We start from the raw sequence: 16,667 nt of genomic DNA, 5'->3' as shown, positions 1-16,667 counted from the left end.
GGAAAGGAAAACACAGATCGGCATGTTTACACTCAAAGGTAACAATAAGCTGATTCACAAATGAAAAATCATTTACCAATTTGGCAAATTAATTTAAAAAATTAACAAAATGTAAAGCCATTCTATTATTTATATGAAATTTGGAAAGCCACTGTATTATTTAAGAAAAAGTAAGACCACAAATAATAAATAATACCGATCACAAATTTAAAAATATAATATGCATATACAACAATAGTACCCAAAAAAAAAACAAGCATAATTTGATATTGCATTGTAAAGTAGTCATTGGCATATTCCCTCCAGAGAAATCTAATATTGTCATCTAGTGCCACTCCCACCCATGTATGAACTATTCATCTATATCATTATAAAAAATGACACAATGTGGTACACAACTTTTAAAGAGAAAAAATGACTGATACATTAAAAAAATTAGTACTCCATTAAGGATAAATAAATTGGCAGACTAAATTGCTAGCTAGAGTTTTCAAAATGAAATAATAAAACTAGAAGTATAAACAAATTATCCATTAAGTCAATTAAATTTGTTACAATTAAAGAAGATGGCTACTCATTTTTGGGTTTTCAGAGAAATAGATAGAAAGAACCACCGCTCACTAGTCTTCTATTCGATCTAATAGAAAATGCAATTGATCCACCTAGTAACTCATTTAAATAAATTAGACAGTTGGAGTGCAATACCGAAATGGAGTAATATATGCAAGGAATTTATCAAAAGAGATCATCAAATATATATACACACACGCATTATGGATATATATATAGTGTTTAAATTTTAGACCATTCCTTATTAATTACATATATAAGATCATCAAATATATTTCAAACACCAAATCAAAATATATATTACTGATTAAAAAGAAGCAACAAAACCAAAAACTTGGAACGACTAAGAAAATATAAGAACACCAGATTTGCAAATAAAAGAAAAACTATGGTAAAACTTCCAACTTTCTCGAAATCCAGAACAAGAAATCACAAATATATACAGCTATTCAACAGTTATATTATAAAGAAGGAAAAGGAATATGGGAAAGAGACTAAAATAGAGAGAATGAGAGTGAAATGCAAAAACAAAATAGAGATGGAAAAAGAGACTTCCTGGACATGATTCGCCTGACAAGCTCCATGACTGATAATTTTCTGAGTCCATACTATTAGGATGATCTTTATGAGCTTTTGGCCTATCTGGTGGATCTTGCACAATATGTAATATTCAATCAATATTCAAACAATTTATCACTTCAATTTATATAAATCTTGAAATTGAATTATTGGTATTACCAATGGCTTTCGTCCCTTCAACTGAGGATGGTCAAAAGCTGGTTGTTGATGAGACAAAACACAATCTATAATATCACCATCTGGACTCTGAAATCACCAAACATTCAAAGAAAGAAATTTGGTATTATTATAGTCAAATTTAAAGAAAAACAGAGTAAAAACAGGGAAAGGTTGAGTGAGAAAAAGAATTATATAAGCTAGATAGATCTTCTGTAAACTAGAAGAAACTACCATCAATTTACACAGTTTAACAAAACAAATGGGGAAAGAAATTACACAATGGTCAGTAAGTAGATGAGTTTTAATTAATTTAACTGGCACCAATAACTAGTTATCCCCATTAGATAAAGCCACACTAATTTGATTGATCATTGTAACATAATCACTACCCACATTTCCAAGTCCAACAACCATCACTTTTATGACCAAGGATTCATTTTTATAAAATCAAAAAATCAAATTTCAAACACAGTTCCTAAATCCCAAGACCCTTCTTCCACTAAAAAAAGCAATTAACTTTTCAGCTTCATTACCTAATAATTTGGTATGCATAATCAACCCAAGAAAGTCACGTCACGTCAACCACACAAAAAAAATCCCAATTCTGAGATTAGATATCAGATTATATACTCCCATTCAATCCAACGTGCATAAATGAATTATGAAACAAAAACAAACCCAGATCAAAGCAAACCCACCATAATAGAAAAAGCAATCTACTTTACCAATAATGATAGAATGGAAAAATAGTGGAAACTCTACACACACAGATATATATATATATAGATTTAAAGATTCAAAGATTTCAGTAGACAATCAAGAGACTATGAGTGTAGTACCTGGTGATAAGGCCCAAAGCTACTCTCTTCCACTTCTAAAACTACACCTGAGCTTTATATATGGTAATTTAATCTTCCTCTGCCAAAAAAAGTAAATGAACAAATTAATTTATGGTTAAAGAACTTCCTTCAAAACTATCAACTCATTAAACAATATCCTCCATTGCTATGCTCTCACTAATTGAAATTTTCAATGTCACTCAAAATAAAGCTATGGTTTCAGTTGAAAATTCAACCAATAATAAATAAATTAGTGATCAATGAAGACAAACTCTCTAATCTCTCCAACTCAACAAACAATGCAGACATAAAAAGTTACTCACAATTGTCCATATCATGTACAAACCCAACCAAATTCATTCCAGTTAATCCTAAATCAATTTATAACTTCTCCAAATTTGCAAAAATTAAGATTGTAATAGTGAACTTGGAAATATAAGTTTTAGGACATGTTTGTGGATACAAAGCTATTACCTACCATCTTATTTTTTAAAGAGAAATGGTGGCTTGTAACAGATCAATATTTTCATCCAACAAATTTCACAAACTATCATATGTTGAATGCCCTTTCTGGACTGAATTTATTTTCCTGTCAAAGCCAACATGCCTACCAACTTTATTCGCTTTTTTCTTTACCTAAGCTTTGCTCAACTAACTTGCATGATGAATTTATATGCTAGTGCACCCTTTTATCTCATTGCATAAAAAATATTCATAACAAAATTCAAAGAATCATTCTTACACAAACAGAGACCGAATTGGGAACAAATGCTCCATAATCATAATAAATGTAAGTTGACATGGTACCTTATTTCAGGGACAAAACTAAAGGAATTGCACAAACAATATGGTCAAGCAAAAAAATAATAATAAAGTATGTTAGAATGATTTTTATATTGCTAGTTTTGATTGTTTTATTATTTACTTTTTCACTACAATTTCAACTCCAAGCTAAAAAGATGGACCATTGAAAAAAGTTCTAAAGCCTCATTGTTTTAATCCAGAATCAAAGTCATATCATAATAATGTTATGTGATGTCATACCAAAAACAATTAATATAGTAATAATACAAAATTTTCTACAACATTCCTTAATGGTCTCAACAAGTCACTTTTCTCAGGAAAGATAAATTGAAATTGAATCATACTACAGAACACAACAAAACTGGGATTCAAAAAAATTTCATTCATGGAAATGGACCAAACACTTTTGGATATTAAAGAGTAACATATGTCCCAGCCAGAGCCAGAGTTTAACATGGTTGTACATAACTAACACACACACACACACGATAAAAGGGCTCTTAATCTACTTGGAAAAATTTAGTGAAGTTTGACTCGTTTTAGATAAGGAAAAAAAAAGCAAAAGAACCATATATGTATCAGTTCATTTCCAACTTTAATTATTATATGATTCCTCTTCACATGAATAAGTCATGTATTATTGGTATCCTAAAGGCTAAAACATGTTTCAAAGTTCACAAAATAGAAAGTTCAAAAGGAAAAGGCATAATCATGAGTACAACTTCTAACCTTCTATCTTCTATTGACTTGTAACATTTAGGAAATACACATATATGAACAAAATATATATATATGTAAACATGAAGGGCACAACTGAAAGCATACATTGAAGGGAAACGATGCATGCACCATTCCAATCAATCTTGTTATTATTATAGGAGTTTTTCCCTATGAGCAACTGAAAGCATATGATTCAAATGCATTAGTTTCAAAATGCAAAATTAATACTAACTGAGAGATTATACTTATTTGCTTATAGTAGTCAAAACAAAGAAGAGTTATATATATATATATAATATATCTATAGAACTCAGAAAAACAGAGAGATTAAACTCATGCCTAAATAAAGCTTATAAGTGTATATATATATTAGAATATTATTAATTATAAATCCGCTTTTTTTTTTGTCATTCTATTAGGCATTTTTTCAAACATCTTGAGTGCATAAGAAATAAAAAACTGAGCAAAATATGTAAAGTGAAACCAAATGAATCTTCTCACTATTCTTATTTAGCCAAATAATACAACCAACTTAGTCCAATCTAAGACTGTGAAGGAGAAGTGAGAAGAGTAAATAATTATCTATAGAACTAGAAATTGAGAGAGAAATAATAGTACCTGCATGTATGTATTTGGGCCTAGGTTCTCAAATGTAATGACCCACTTATCTAGACTATTTGGACCATTAACGAAACTATACATAAAACTTACATTTTTGCGGAAATACCATAATTTTATGGAGACTTGTAAAAACAAAAGTTACTTTCATAAATAAGTAGGATATGGGTACCCATTGTCTTTAAAACAAAAAATAACTTAAAGTAAAAAAAAAGTTACATAGAAAATGCGGAAAATACATCTAAAACCATAAAAAAAACATAAACAAGACTACATCCTCGAATCGAATAACGCTCGGCCCCTTGACTCCATTCACCATCGATACACATCCTCTAAGCGTCACGAATCTTACCGCCTCTAAAGCTTATTTTCCTGCACACAAACAGAAAGGAATGAGCCTAATGCCCAGCAAGGAAAATCTAACACATAGTCATAAACATAGATTTCATAATAAACGTAAAGACATATCATAACACATAATACACCTATTATAATGGCCATTATTACTTGGGGTCCCATAGACTAAACAAGCTTATGCCCATGAGATTAGTGGGGTCCTACCAGCTAAATAGGCATATGCCCACAATCTTTTTGGGGTCTTGTTAGTCAAATAGGGCATAAGCCCAAGCCTACAACAAACACATGCATAACATATTCATAACATATTCATAACATATCATAACATAACACATAAGATAACATAAACATAAACATATAGATTCTAGCCTATTTTCCTTACCAAAGTTACCGGGATATAATGGACTGAGTTAGGACTTTTGGAACACTCCTAAAACCATATGAGAAAGAGTGAGTCTTATGAAGAAGAAGAAATGAAAAATGAATAGGAAGACTAAACCATTAAAAGAAAATATGCTTACCACAACTTATGTTCTTAAGAACTTGGATTCCCTAACCAAAATAAGAATGAGGTTAGGAAACTCAGTAGGAGACTAAGAGAAGGGAAACATAACATAAATCAAATGAACTAGGGTTTCGGGTTTACCTCAAAGACTTGCAAGATCAATCTAACCACAACCGAAATACTAACGAATCTCACTTCCCAAAGTGTTTGATAAGCTTATGATGTTTAAGATTATGATTTTTCCCCAAACCAGGTGTTTACACTCTCACACTTACTTAGCACTAGCAGCTTCTGAACTTAGAGTAAAAGGTGAAGAAATGGCTGGGTACTAGGTCCTATTTATAGAGTTTGGGAATGAAAGTATCTTGATTTTACTTGAATAAAAATAATGGCTTTTTAGGTGAAAATCATTTGAATAATCGTTCAGCAGAGGCTGAAGACTCGTTCAAAAGATGCTGGACTGTTGAAGGAGTTTGAATGGCTGAAAGGAAAAGAATTCAAAAACGTTTGAACATATGCTGGAGGAGGCGATATATCGCCCCCTGTAGGCAATATATCGCCTGGGCTAGTATGCCCGAGGCGACCGTGCATCGTCTCGTGTTTTGCGTATCTACGTACTGCGATATATCGCCCCCTATAGCTGCGATATATCGGCACACGCTGAATATTTAAACACGAAATTACACATTTTTAGCTAAGTTTGAATGGAGTAAACAGCCTTGACTAAGCCCTCAACGTACTCAAAGCTGCTGACTGACCCTATAACATTCAAACTTTACTCCTTATTAAATTTAATCCTCAAAAATACTTAATCCTTAATCACCATTCATAACATGTGCTTAAAATCCTATTGGTTGATATCTAAACCTTATAGTATAATAAATATAATCCTTAATATCAGTCACATTAATCAAACCTTAGGTTATACTTAATATTCTTAAACTATAGATTAAACTTAGAAAATCTATAAGTACTACTATGAGTGTCCAAATAATTCCCGGTCTGAACCAAAAATCCACAGTTACAAAGATAAAGCTATAAATACTATCATACTATTATCTATCTTAGGTAAGTAAAGTTCTTGGACTCTACATCAAAGCTCCCTTATAATCCAACAAACAATATATTAAATAATAGAAAACATTAAGAAGACAATAAGAAATATGAACCCCAACACAATGTTAGTTTCTTATCTTCATTTTTAAAGAATGTCTCTGACTCCTTCCAATAGAGCATTTCCTTCACAAATACTACGATTCCATCAACTTGAACCCACTCGTTCACAAATTCATCAAGCTCTTTTAATGATCTTTGGTACAAGTTCTCTCCTTCATTGATGATAATCCCAAAATATATGGACCTTCTGGATCTTCAAAAAAAAATAGAGAAAGAATCAAATAGAGAGAAGGAAATAGAGAAAAATAAAAACTCTAAAACAAAATGGGTTCACCCACAACTTCATGTCATCGATGAGATTGAAAGAGACTCTACAAAGGTGGTGGCCAACATACTTCCTTTAGTCGTCAAGGCTTGTAAAACATTTACCTCCAAGAGAGGTGGTGGCTAGCTTTCAAGATTCAGTCTTGTTTCAAGCCTAGGTTTCCAAAAATACTAAGGGAGACGGAAGAAAAAGGGAAAGAAAGAAAGAGGAAAACAAAGTGCTTAAGAGGAAAGAGATATGATTTTAAAAAAAAAGGAAAGAGAAATATAAGACAAAATTTCATTTGCTTCTGCTTTTTTTTCATTTACCGCGTTTAAGTTTAATTTTTTTCCCTCTCCCCCATTACTTTATTCTATTATAATTCTTTTTCAATAATCTTATAATTAAGTGTTGTGGAAAGAGGATTTTGTTGTAGTGGGTCAACATGAATGATGACTCTTTCATGCACAACCAAGGAGGCATATTGTACGTGCAAAATATTACCGGCCACATGCTGTAAGATAGACTCATGTTACCAAATGGATTAAAACCATCAGCAGCCAAACCTAATCGAACGTTTCTGGGTTCTTTGGAAAAATCAGGATATCTGGAATCAAATTATTTCTAAGCACCCCCATCAACAGGATGGTGCATCACACCATCTTCTTTCGACCGTCCTGTACTATGCCATGTCATACATTTGTTGTATGCCTTGAACCATAAAGACGCTTTAGCCTAGGAGTCAAAGGGAAGTGCCGCAACACTTTGTGGGCGACTTTTTTTCCCTTTGTGTCTTTGTCAACCCATCGACTCTCACCACATACTAAACAAACAACAGTCGTACTTGCAAGCATTGATTGATTGATAACCTAACCCTAACTTCCTCATTTTTTTTCTTAGACTCATAGAATGAAGTCGGAATCTTATTCTCCTTCAGGAATGCAAATTTCATAAACTTCAAAAGTTCATCAAATGAACTATTTCTCAATTTATTCATAACATTCATGTGCATCATCTTCGCCAAGAAGTTCAAGGAAGACTACCATGTAAAACCAGGATATAACTCAGCTTCAAACTCTCGAAATAGGTCATCAAATTGATTATCCGAACATTGCCACCACCATCTAAAATTCCTTCATTTATGTCTTCTTCGTTCGTTTCTTATTCACCAATAACATCATTGATGATGTCAATCATCTCATCAATCACTAGAGCCCTGTCGTCCACTACTGGAGGCATATCAGCTTCACCGTGGTAGGTCCACTTCACATATAGCTGCAGAAACCCATATCTGTGTATGTTAGCGTCCACCACATCCAGTTTCTGATTCAGCATATTGACACACTGAACGCATGGGCATCTGACTTCTCCCAAAGCATTCACATGATCCTTCGCCATTTGTATAAATGCTTGAAGACCATTCCAAAACTGATAAGAGTTACGTCGTCTATTTGTTATTCAACTCTTGTCAATCGTCATAACTGATTCAAGTGGAAAATAAATTATTATAATGTGATAATCATAAAAAACTAACTTTATTTGCTAATAATTTTTTATCACCAAAACACTAATTTTTTTTCTAGTAAATTGTGAAATCTTATTGAATTTTATGAATAAATTATTAATTTTTTTTAATATATATTATAAAATTTAATAATTTATTAAAAAATTAATTAAATATAAAAATATTTAATTATAAATTTATAAACTTACTATTAATGATTATTATTAATTTCCACTTTTTAATTTTTAAAAATAACAATAGAGTTTTATAATTGTAAAAATATTCTTTTAATTTCCACTTTATAATTTTATGAATATATATTATCAAATTTTATGAATGTATTATAAAGTTTGATTATATATACAAATATTTAATTATAAATTTATTATTGATTGTTATTAATTTCTTTGATAATTATCAAAATATTATTTTAATTTTCACTTTTTATTTTTTCAAAAATAACAATACAATTTTATAATTGTAAAATTATTTTTTTAATTTCCAATTTATGATTTTTTTTATAAATTTTTATTAGTTGCTTTAAAATTAATTAAAAAATTTAATCACACTAACTTTAAAATTATTTTGTAATGTTTAATATTTCTAAATCTACTAAAATTTCAGCAGCATAACGGTTGTAATCTAACTTATTCCAAAATTTAAAATCTACATAAAAACCACAAAACCAGTCCTAGAACATACATATACTAATTATATTAATATAACCTACATACAATTTTAAAATACAATTCACATTCACATTTATATAAATAAACATATTCAACTAATATCTAACATAACATTTAATTAAATTAAATTAAAATAACATATTCAACACTATATATCTAAAATAACAAATTACACAACTAACATATTAACATTTAATTACATTAACATATTCAATATTATCAACAATACACAATAAACATATTAATCAATTACACAATTAACAATATAATAATATTTAATTGAATTTTTCATATTTAACATTGCCAAAATATACAAATCTAAAATGAAAAACAAAATTCAACACTATATAAACAAATCAACCACACACTTAAAAACATATTTTAAACATTAATCAAACAAAAAAATAAATAAAAATAATACCCAAGGCTCGGAGTTATCCAAACGCATCTGTGGCTAAGGATGAAGCTCCACTACTCCAATCTAAAATAAAAACAAAAAACAACATTTAAAAACATATTTCTACCAAATACTAAATACATAAATATATTAACAAAAAAATTGATTTTAAATGCTAAAATATATAGAAATTTGGTTTAGATTACCTAAACTTGGAAGAAATGGTCCAATTCGGACTGGGGGACATTGGAAAGGCGTTGGCCGGTGAATGGGCGGTGGAGGGGTTCTGGTTTTGCAGAGAGAAAAGAGAAAAAAACTAAAGAAGAAGGCTCGAGTTGAGGGATTTATGCCATGATCCTACAGCGACGACATGTCGTCGCTACAGGTAATAAGAACATCATCGCTCATATCAAAGGCACTGTTTCACTCAAACGGTGTCGTCGCTGTATGGTAGTGAATAGTACACGAATACTCTCGTGTGCTATTTTGTACTCTACATCGACGACATGTTGTCCTTGTAGGTAGTGAAATTTGATTTAAATTTTTTGGCGGTTCACGTTCCCACGTTTTATTTTGGACCCTATTGCAACGACATGTCGTCACTGTAGAGTACAAAATAATTGATCAGTGGATTATATTGGACTCTACAGCGACGACATGTCGTCGCTATAGGGTGTGCAAATAGGCAACCAACTCTGGACGATTGAGTTCCCTGAGTATCCTACAGCGACGATATGTCGTTGCTATAGACAAACATATTTCCCTCTTTTTTTCTTACGAATACCCTACAGCGACGACATGTCGTCGCTGTATAGTCAGTTCTCGCCTCATGTTCCTTTCGAATTCCGGGAACCCTAGTCGTCACTATAGGGTATCAGGAATTTGGAGGGCCAAATCGTGTGTTGTTGATGACCCTACAGTGACGACATGTTGTCGCTGTAGCTTATTTTTTAATAAATTAAGAGAAAATAATTTTTAGTGGATTTTGCCTACATACAACGATGAATTTAGAGTCGTCACAATACATGTCGTCACTGTAGAGTCTTTTTCTTATAGTGACAATAATACACATACATATATATAAATTTATAAACAAATAAATGTATACATATAGAGGCATACATATATATTTAATATTTTTAGATATATATATACATATAAACTACACATATACATATAAATATAAATTATTATAAATATATACATATACATATAAACAGAAAAAAAAAACTAAATATATATAAACTATACATTATATGTATAATCAATTAAATAAAAAACTTACACTGGCAGTGCGGTGGTGCTCTCGGCGTGGAGTCGCACCGTCGTTGGCTGGTGGTGGAGGCACAACTTTGTCGATAGGTACGGAGGCGCGGCGTTGTCGGCAGGTGTGGAGGCGCTTCGTCGTCGGCAAGTGCAGAGGCACGGCATCGTCGGCATGTGTGGAGGCACGGCCTTGTCGGCTGGTGGAGGTCCTTACGTCATGGCATGGTGGTGCGACGTGGTGAAGGAGATAGAGAGAGAGGGGGAAGGGGAAGGGGAAGGGAAGGGTAAGGAGATTGACAGAGAGAAAAGTCTTTGGGTAAGGAGATTGAGAGAGAGGGGGCTTCAGATTTGTGAGGGTGTGTGAGTGTGAGCGCAGAGCGATGAAAATAAGGGAGTTTGTAGGATTTTGTTATGTCAGATTTTCAGGGGTGACGATATTTTGTTATAAAACGCACAATTTTGAATATATTTTTTCCCAAAATAAGACTGCGTATATTTTTCCTTTGAATTTTCCCCAAAATTCGTCAACTATTAGGGATGAGGGTATCTGATAGTTGCCTCTAATAATCCCAATATTAGGGGCGACTAACAACCTGTCACTTCTAATAATCTTAATATTGTCGCCCCTGATACTATCACCTCTAAACATTGTTTTTCTTGTAGTGACTAGTCAGCAACTAGAAAGAACCTTTGATCATTAAGTAAACCATCACAATAAAATCAAATGAGTGAAGTTGGCCTGAACTTCTTATTAATAGAATTCGAAGAAATCAGTAAAATAATGGATCACACCTCCCACAAAAGATGTTAAAATTTTTAAACTCTCTATCTAGATCATCAACATTTTGAATTGTTTTGTACTAATTATAAATAAGCTTCTATTTTAAAATAGCATTGCTATTAGGCATTTATGGTGCCCAACATAATCTTACATTGATTAGTACAATTTAGTATCGGTCCCACATATTATATTTAAGTATGACCCAATATTAAATTATACCAATAATAATTTGCCTTGTTGGTTACCAATCATGCTCATTTACTGACCATGTTATCAAGTTATAAACAAAGTATTTTTAAAAAAAATTAAAATTGAAGAGAGCATGTCAGCCTTCTAGCTCTAATTGCCAATGCTCCTAGTGCCACATTAAATTTAGAATAAGATATTTTATTATAATGTTATCTAATAAATGAAAAAATAAAATTAAAATTAATTGTAAAACTGTCTATCATTGTAGTACACAATGTTAAACTCCTTATTTCTAAAGACATCTGATGGAGCATTACTACCTGTTTACAATTGTAGTATTGTTCGAAATAGTTGTAAATACTGTTGTAACCAACAAAACACAAAATTTGTTGTGTTTGTTAGGCTGTTTTAATGCAGTTCTAGTTAAGTTTTATACAACTATTTTATCCAGATATAGATATGTAAGTGACCCAACACCACTGAGGGCTGAGCTCATATTTGACATACACATTTTCACTTTAGTTATTTCTTACTAAAATATGGTATCAGAAGTCACGTCCTAGACTTTCGATGCGTCTTCGTCTGAGGCTCCGACCACAGGATTGGCAACAATCTACTTGGCCGTTCTCAACAAATCTACTTCCTTCTCACTATTCTGCTTTTCGAAATCACAATCTTGATGATTTCTTGCTTTGATCACCTCCACATTTGCCTATGCATATATCACCACTTCAGGGATATGCTTGGTTCTTCTCCCAACCCTGAATATTTTACATAAATCCAATGTGATTTATATTTCTCCTGATGGATTATAAATTCTTTATTTGAACCATATGAAGAAACCGTCAAAATAAACAACCGTGATCAGTCAAACAATCACAATCACTAGCATGATTAGTCAAACATGTCACTGAAACAATTAGAGGGTCCTGAAACTAAAAATCAGCTGCTACAGTTACCTTCCTCGAAGGTCGTTCAAGAAAATAGCATCAGATGCAGTTTATTTCCTTCATTTTGGTGGAGCCTTACTGGTGAGATGCTTCAAAACATGATGGATGAGTATCTTCATTCCAAGTTATTGGCATTCCTGATTCTAATCTTACATTAATAATTTCAGTGATATGTACGAATCATATCTCTAACAGATAGTATATTTGAGCTGTATCACCAACTCCAATACAAATTAAAACTATAAGTTCAAGAAGGATACATAAAGAATGTTCATACCATGAGTTTAGCTTCAAATACTAATACCGAAAGCTAACTACTATTGTTAAACCACAAAAAAAAAACCATGCACGATCACTTTAACCTGGCGTTCACACACCAGAGTAAGACATGGTAAAAGAGCATGCAGTTCCACAGAGATCTTTGGATAGAGAAGCCTTAGCCATGTAAGAGCAAAAGAATGAGTCGAAACAGTTTTTAAGGAGAGACACCGGCCAATCAGGTACAACATTCGCAAAAAAATCAAAGCAATCATAGAAAAACATTTCTACATCATCATCCACATTTTGTTCGTCTACTAAAGCCCATGTCCCCATATCGATGGAGAAAGTCCATGTAATAATTATCAATATATTCGATATCATGGTCCAAAGGCTCTAAAAAATATCTCGTATTCCATAATTTGCTTGTGGTCCAAGCACTTTGCGGAGGCTGTGATGTTTATGCAGTGCTCACAGTGCCCATAGCTTACAGTGCTCCCAATAGCCTCAAGTGCGGAGGCTGTGATATTATGCAGTGGCTCACATCCAAGTAAGTTAAGGTGGAAAGCCTTGGAGCAACCTGTACTACTATCGAATCACTTATTCTACTTCTTGGAAACTTCTAACTGTGAAGTGATTGACCACTTGCAACCAAAAATACAAAAATGTCAATGCCATGTATAAACCCAGATGACCAAATTCAATTATACAGTCATAAACTAAAAATAGGCATTAAGGAATTAAGAAAAGTTAGTTTCAGTTTCCTGTTTCAGATTCATTACTTGCGCTAAGTCATGCAGTTCGTCATTTTCATTCCTTATTAGGATTTATATATTTTTAGGACTGAGTTGGTTATTTTTCTGTTGTTGGGTTTGTTATATACCTTTGTAACTGTTATGGGCCTTTATATTCTGCCCAATATTATTTTGTAAAGTAGGTTGTTTTTTCTATCATTTTCGGGCCTCTGTTTCTCTTCAGTTGTTTACCATTCTCCTAATATGGTATCAGATGTTACCCTCTTTTGTGTAAAAAGCCCATTCACGTTTTTTCAAGAAACAGCCTCTTTTGTTCTTCTCAAGAAACCCTAAGTTCTTTTCTGTCTTCCTTCTTTGCCTCTCATGGCTCGCACGAGAGGATCTCAGCCTCGCAACACCTTTGTGTTCAGCCAGCCTCCTGCACTGATGACTATTGCCCCTGCTTCTCCCTCGGCTCTGGCTATGCCGTCCATCCCTTCTCCAACCCCTATTGTTGTTGTTGCTCCAGACGTTGCATCTTCCTCTCCAACTCGTGAAGGAATCGATCCAGCCGTGCCCTCTTCTTCCTCTCTGATTCATCAGCATTCTCCTCCGCCTGCCTCTTATCTGAAAGGCTCTGCTTGTAATGCCCCAAATTTCCTAATAAGGTTTAGGACCTTGATTAGGAGGCCAGGAGGGCCATAATTGATTTATTATGATATTGAATGATTATATGCATGTTTATGTGAATTATATTAATATATGATGGTGAATGCATGCAATGGGCTCATATGTTAATTATGAGGGTAATTTAGTAATTTGGCCACTGTGGGCGTAATTGTATATTTTGGGTGCGTGATTCTGATTAATTAATCTAGCCACATTATAAGGTGGATTGGCTCGAGCTATCGACATGAGACGATCATGAGATGTAAGTGTTCGGTCTAGTCATAACGGGTTTAAGTTCGGGGCTCGGGGTGAGTCTCGTGGTGAATTTAATGATTAGAGCGTTACCAGGGATTTTAGGGTAATGGGTTATGAATTATTGGAATTTGAGGATATTGAGAATAGCGGGAATTGGAGAGCGTTAATTATAATTAACGAGATATGCGAGAAAGGACGGTTTTACCCTCGGAAGACTTTAGAGGGGTTTATTTGGCTTAGGGGTATTTTAGTCTTTTGGCCCTAAGGATATATATGACATAAAGGGCTGTAGAAAACAGAGTAAAAAACAGAGCCTATCCTCTCATTCTCTCTTCCATCCCGTACAAGTTTTCTCCCTCACCTTTCTTTGGATTTTGAGAGCTCAAATGGAGGTGCTGAGCTAGGAAATCAAAGGTGGCAGCTAGGGGACTTGTTTCAACCATCTAAGGGGATTCAAAGCTGTGTTTGAGGTGAGTTTTAGCCTTTGAACTCAGGTGATACTCTGTTTTCTTCTTGGGTTTTGCAGCTTTGATTTCTTGTTGGAAGTTTGGATTCAAAGGGGTTTTGATGGGTGATTAGATTGGGTTTTGATGAGGGGAGGTTATGGGTGGTGTCTAGAGGTTTGAATGAGTGTTTGGAAGGGGTTTTAGACTAATTTGAGGGGCTGGTTCTAAGGGAAAACGCAGGGGCAATTCTGAGTTCGCGTGCTGGTTTTAGGCTGAACTGGGCTGGGTGCCGCGGCATAGCTTTTGCGTGCCGCGGCCCAAGCGTGTCTGGCAGATGGGGCTTGGGGGCGTGCCGCGGCACAGCTTTTGGGGGCCGCGGCCCATAAGGCCAAATTTTCTAAAAAGTGGTTTTTAGCTTAGGGGTTCTTACCATAGGCCTCGGGGTTGGACCTAGTACCCGGTTGGGTAGTATTTGAGGTCTTGGGGGCTGGGATTTGGTTTGGGAACCCTCAGTTATCATTTTTATTAATGATACCTTATATTTGGTTATGACTAGGTGACTGCTAAAGGAATAAAGGTTGATCGTTCTCAAGGGTCGTTCTTTTAATCGTACTAGCTCGACTTTGAGGTAAGAAAACTGCACCCTGTGTATATGAGACATGCATGGTTATTATTGATGCATGTCAGTTGATTATTATGTATGACATGCATGGCTATACTTGATGCATGTTGGTTGACTATGAAACGTGACATGCATGGCTGTTATTGGTGCATGATGGATTGCTGGATATATATTGCATACGATGCATGAGAAACATGTGATTAGGACATGCTTTGTATACTGGGTATGATATTGTTCAGAGCTTGAGCCTCTATGATTGTGCATGGTCCTAACTGTACTGGTATCTGTTAGTAAGCATGCTAAATACCTTGTTTATGGATATTGTACATGTGATATATGATTGGTGGCATGTCTTATTCGTGAACGACACTGACTAGTCAGGGACCGACTCTAAAGTCGATGATCACGCATTGAATGGCTCTATGGCATTAATGCGGGACCGACCCTAAGGTTGAAGAACTTATAAGCGCTTGCCTGGTCTACGACCAGATGACTATAGCCAAGGTATATGACCCCGGTGACCGTTTGTCACATGGCTAAGGGACGTTGTCCATAGTTTCGACTCTAGAGTCGTGAGGAAGGTTATGTTGGTGACTAATCACCTTGCACCTGTCCTAATCAAGCTTAAGTCGAGAATCATGCATTGAATGGCTCTATGGCATTAATGTCAGACCGACCCTAGGGTTGAAGAATTTATAAGCGCTTGCCTGGTCTTTGACCAGATGTTTATGGCCAAGGTATATGACCCCGGTGACTGTTTGTCACACGGCCAAGGGACGCTGTCCATGGCACGACTCTAGAGTCGGGAGGAAGGTTATGTTGGTGACCGTTCACCATGCACCTATCCTAATCAAACCTATGAAAGGATCACTTATCAGTTGAGCCCTGGTGACCCTATCGTCACATGGCTAGAAGGAGCGATGCTCATTATTGTGACTTTTGGCTATTGTCACCTATTTGCTTGGACTGATAGTCCTGAATGGTTATTATGATCGTTGTTGACATTATAGCATGCTTTATTGGGTTTTCTTGCTGGGCTTCGGCTCACGGGTGCTACATGGTGCAGGTAAAGGCAAGAGGAAGCTGGACCATCCTTGAGTTGGAGAGCTTAGGTGATGACGTGTACATATGCAGCTGCTCGTCCGCCACGGCCGAGGTTTAAAGTGGAACTAGGGTTGAACCCTGTTTTGCCGCTTAGAATGGCCTGTTGTATATACTTTCTGTGATAGACTCTGAAATTATATTTTCGGGATCCCAGTGTATATATTAAACGTTCTAGTGAAACGTTACGACTTATCCAAAAATGTTTAATCCCTAAACCGCTAATCACACTTAG

General features: G+C 34.4%; 1 long non-coding RNA gene across 1 annotated transcript; it reads right to left on the bottom strand.

The window, feature by feature from the left end:
- Window positions 1-850: 850 nt before the first annotated feature.
- Window positions 851-2,225, bottom strand: LOC133805644 (uncharacterized). The gene is made up of 3 exons (XR_009878990.1): window positions 2,148-2,225; window positions 1,309-1,395; window positions 851-1,212 (listed from the first exon to the last, which is right to left on the bottom strand). It is a non-coding gene; the product is annotated as an uncharacterized LOC133805644 (long non-coding RNA).
- Window positions 2,226-16,667: the final 14,442 nt, after the last annotated feature.

Source organism: Humulus lupulus, chromosome 1 (genome assembly GCF_963169125.1).
Source record: "Humulus lupulus chromosome 1, drHumLupu1.1, whole genome shotgun sequence".
Taxonomy (NCBI): Eukaryota; Viridiplantae; Streptophyta; class Magnoliopsida; order Rosales; family Cannabaceae; genus Humulus; species Humulus lupulus.
The sequence above is the reverse complement of the archived record's forward strand: the minus strand, read 5'-3'. Positions and strand labels throughout refer to the sequence as shown.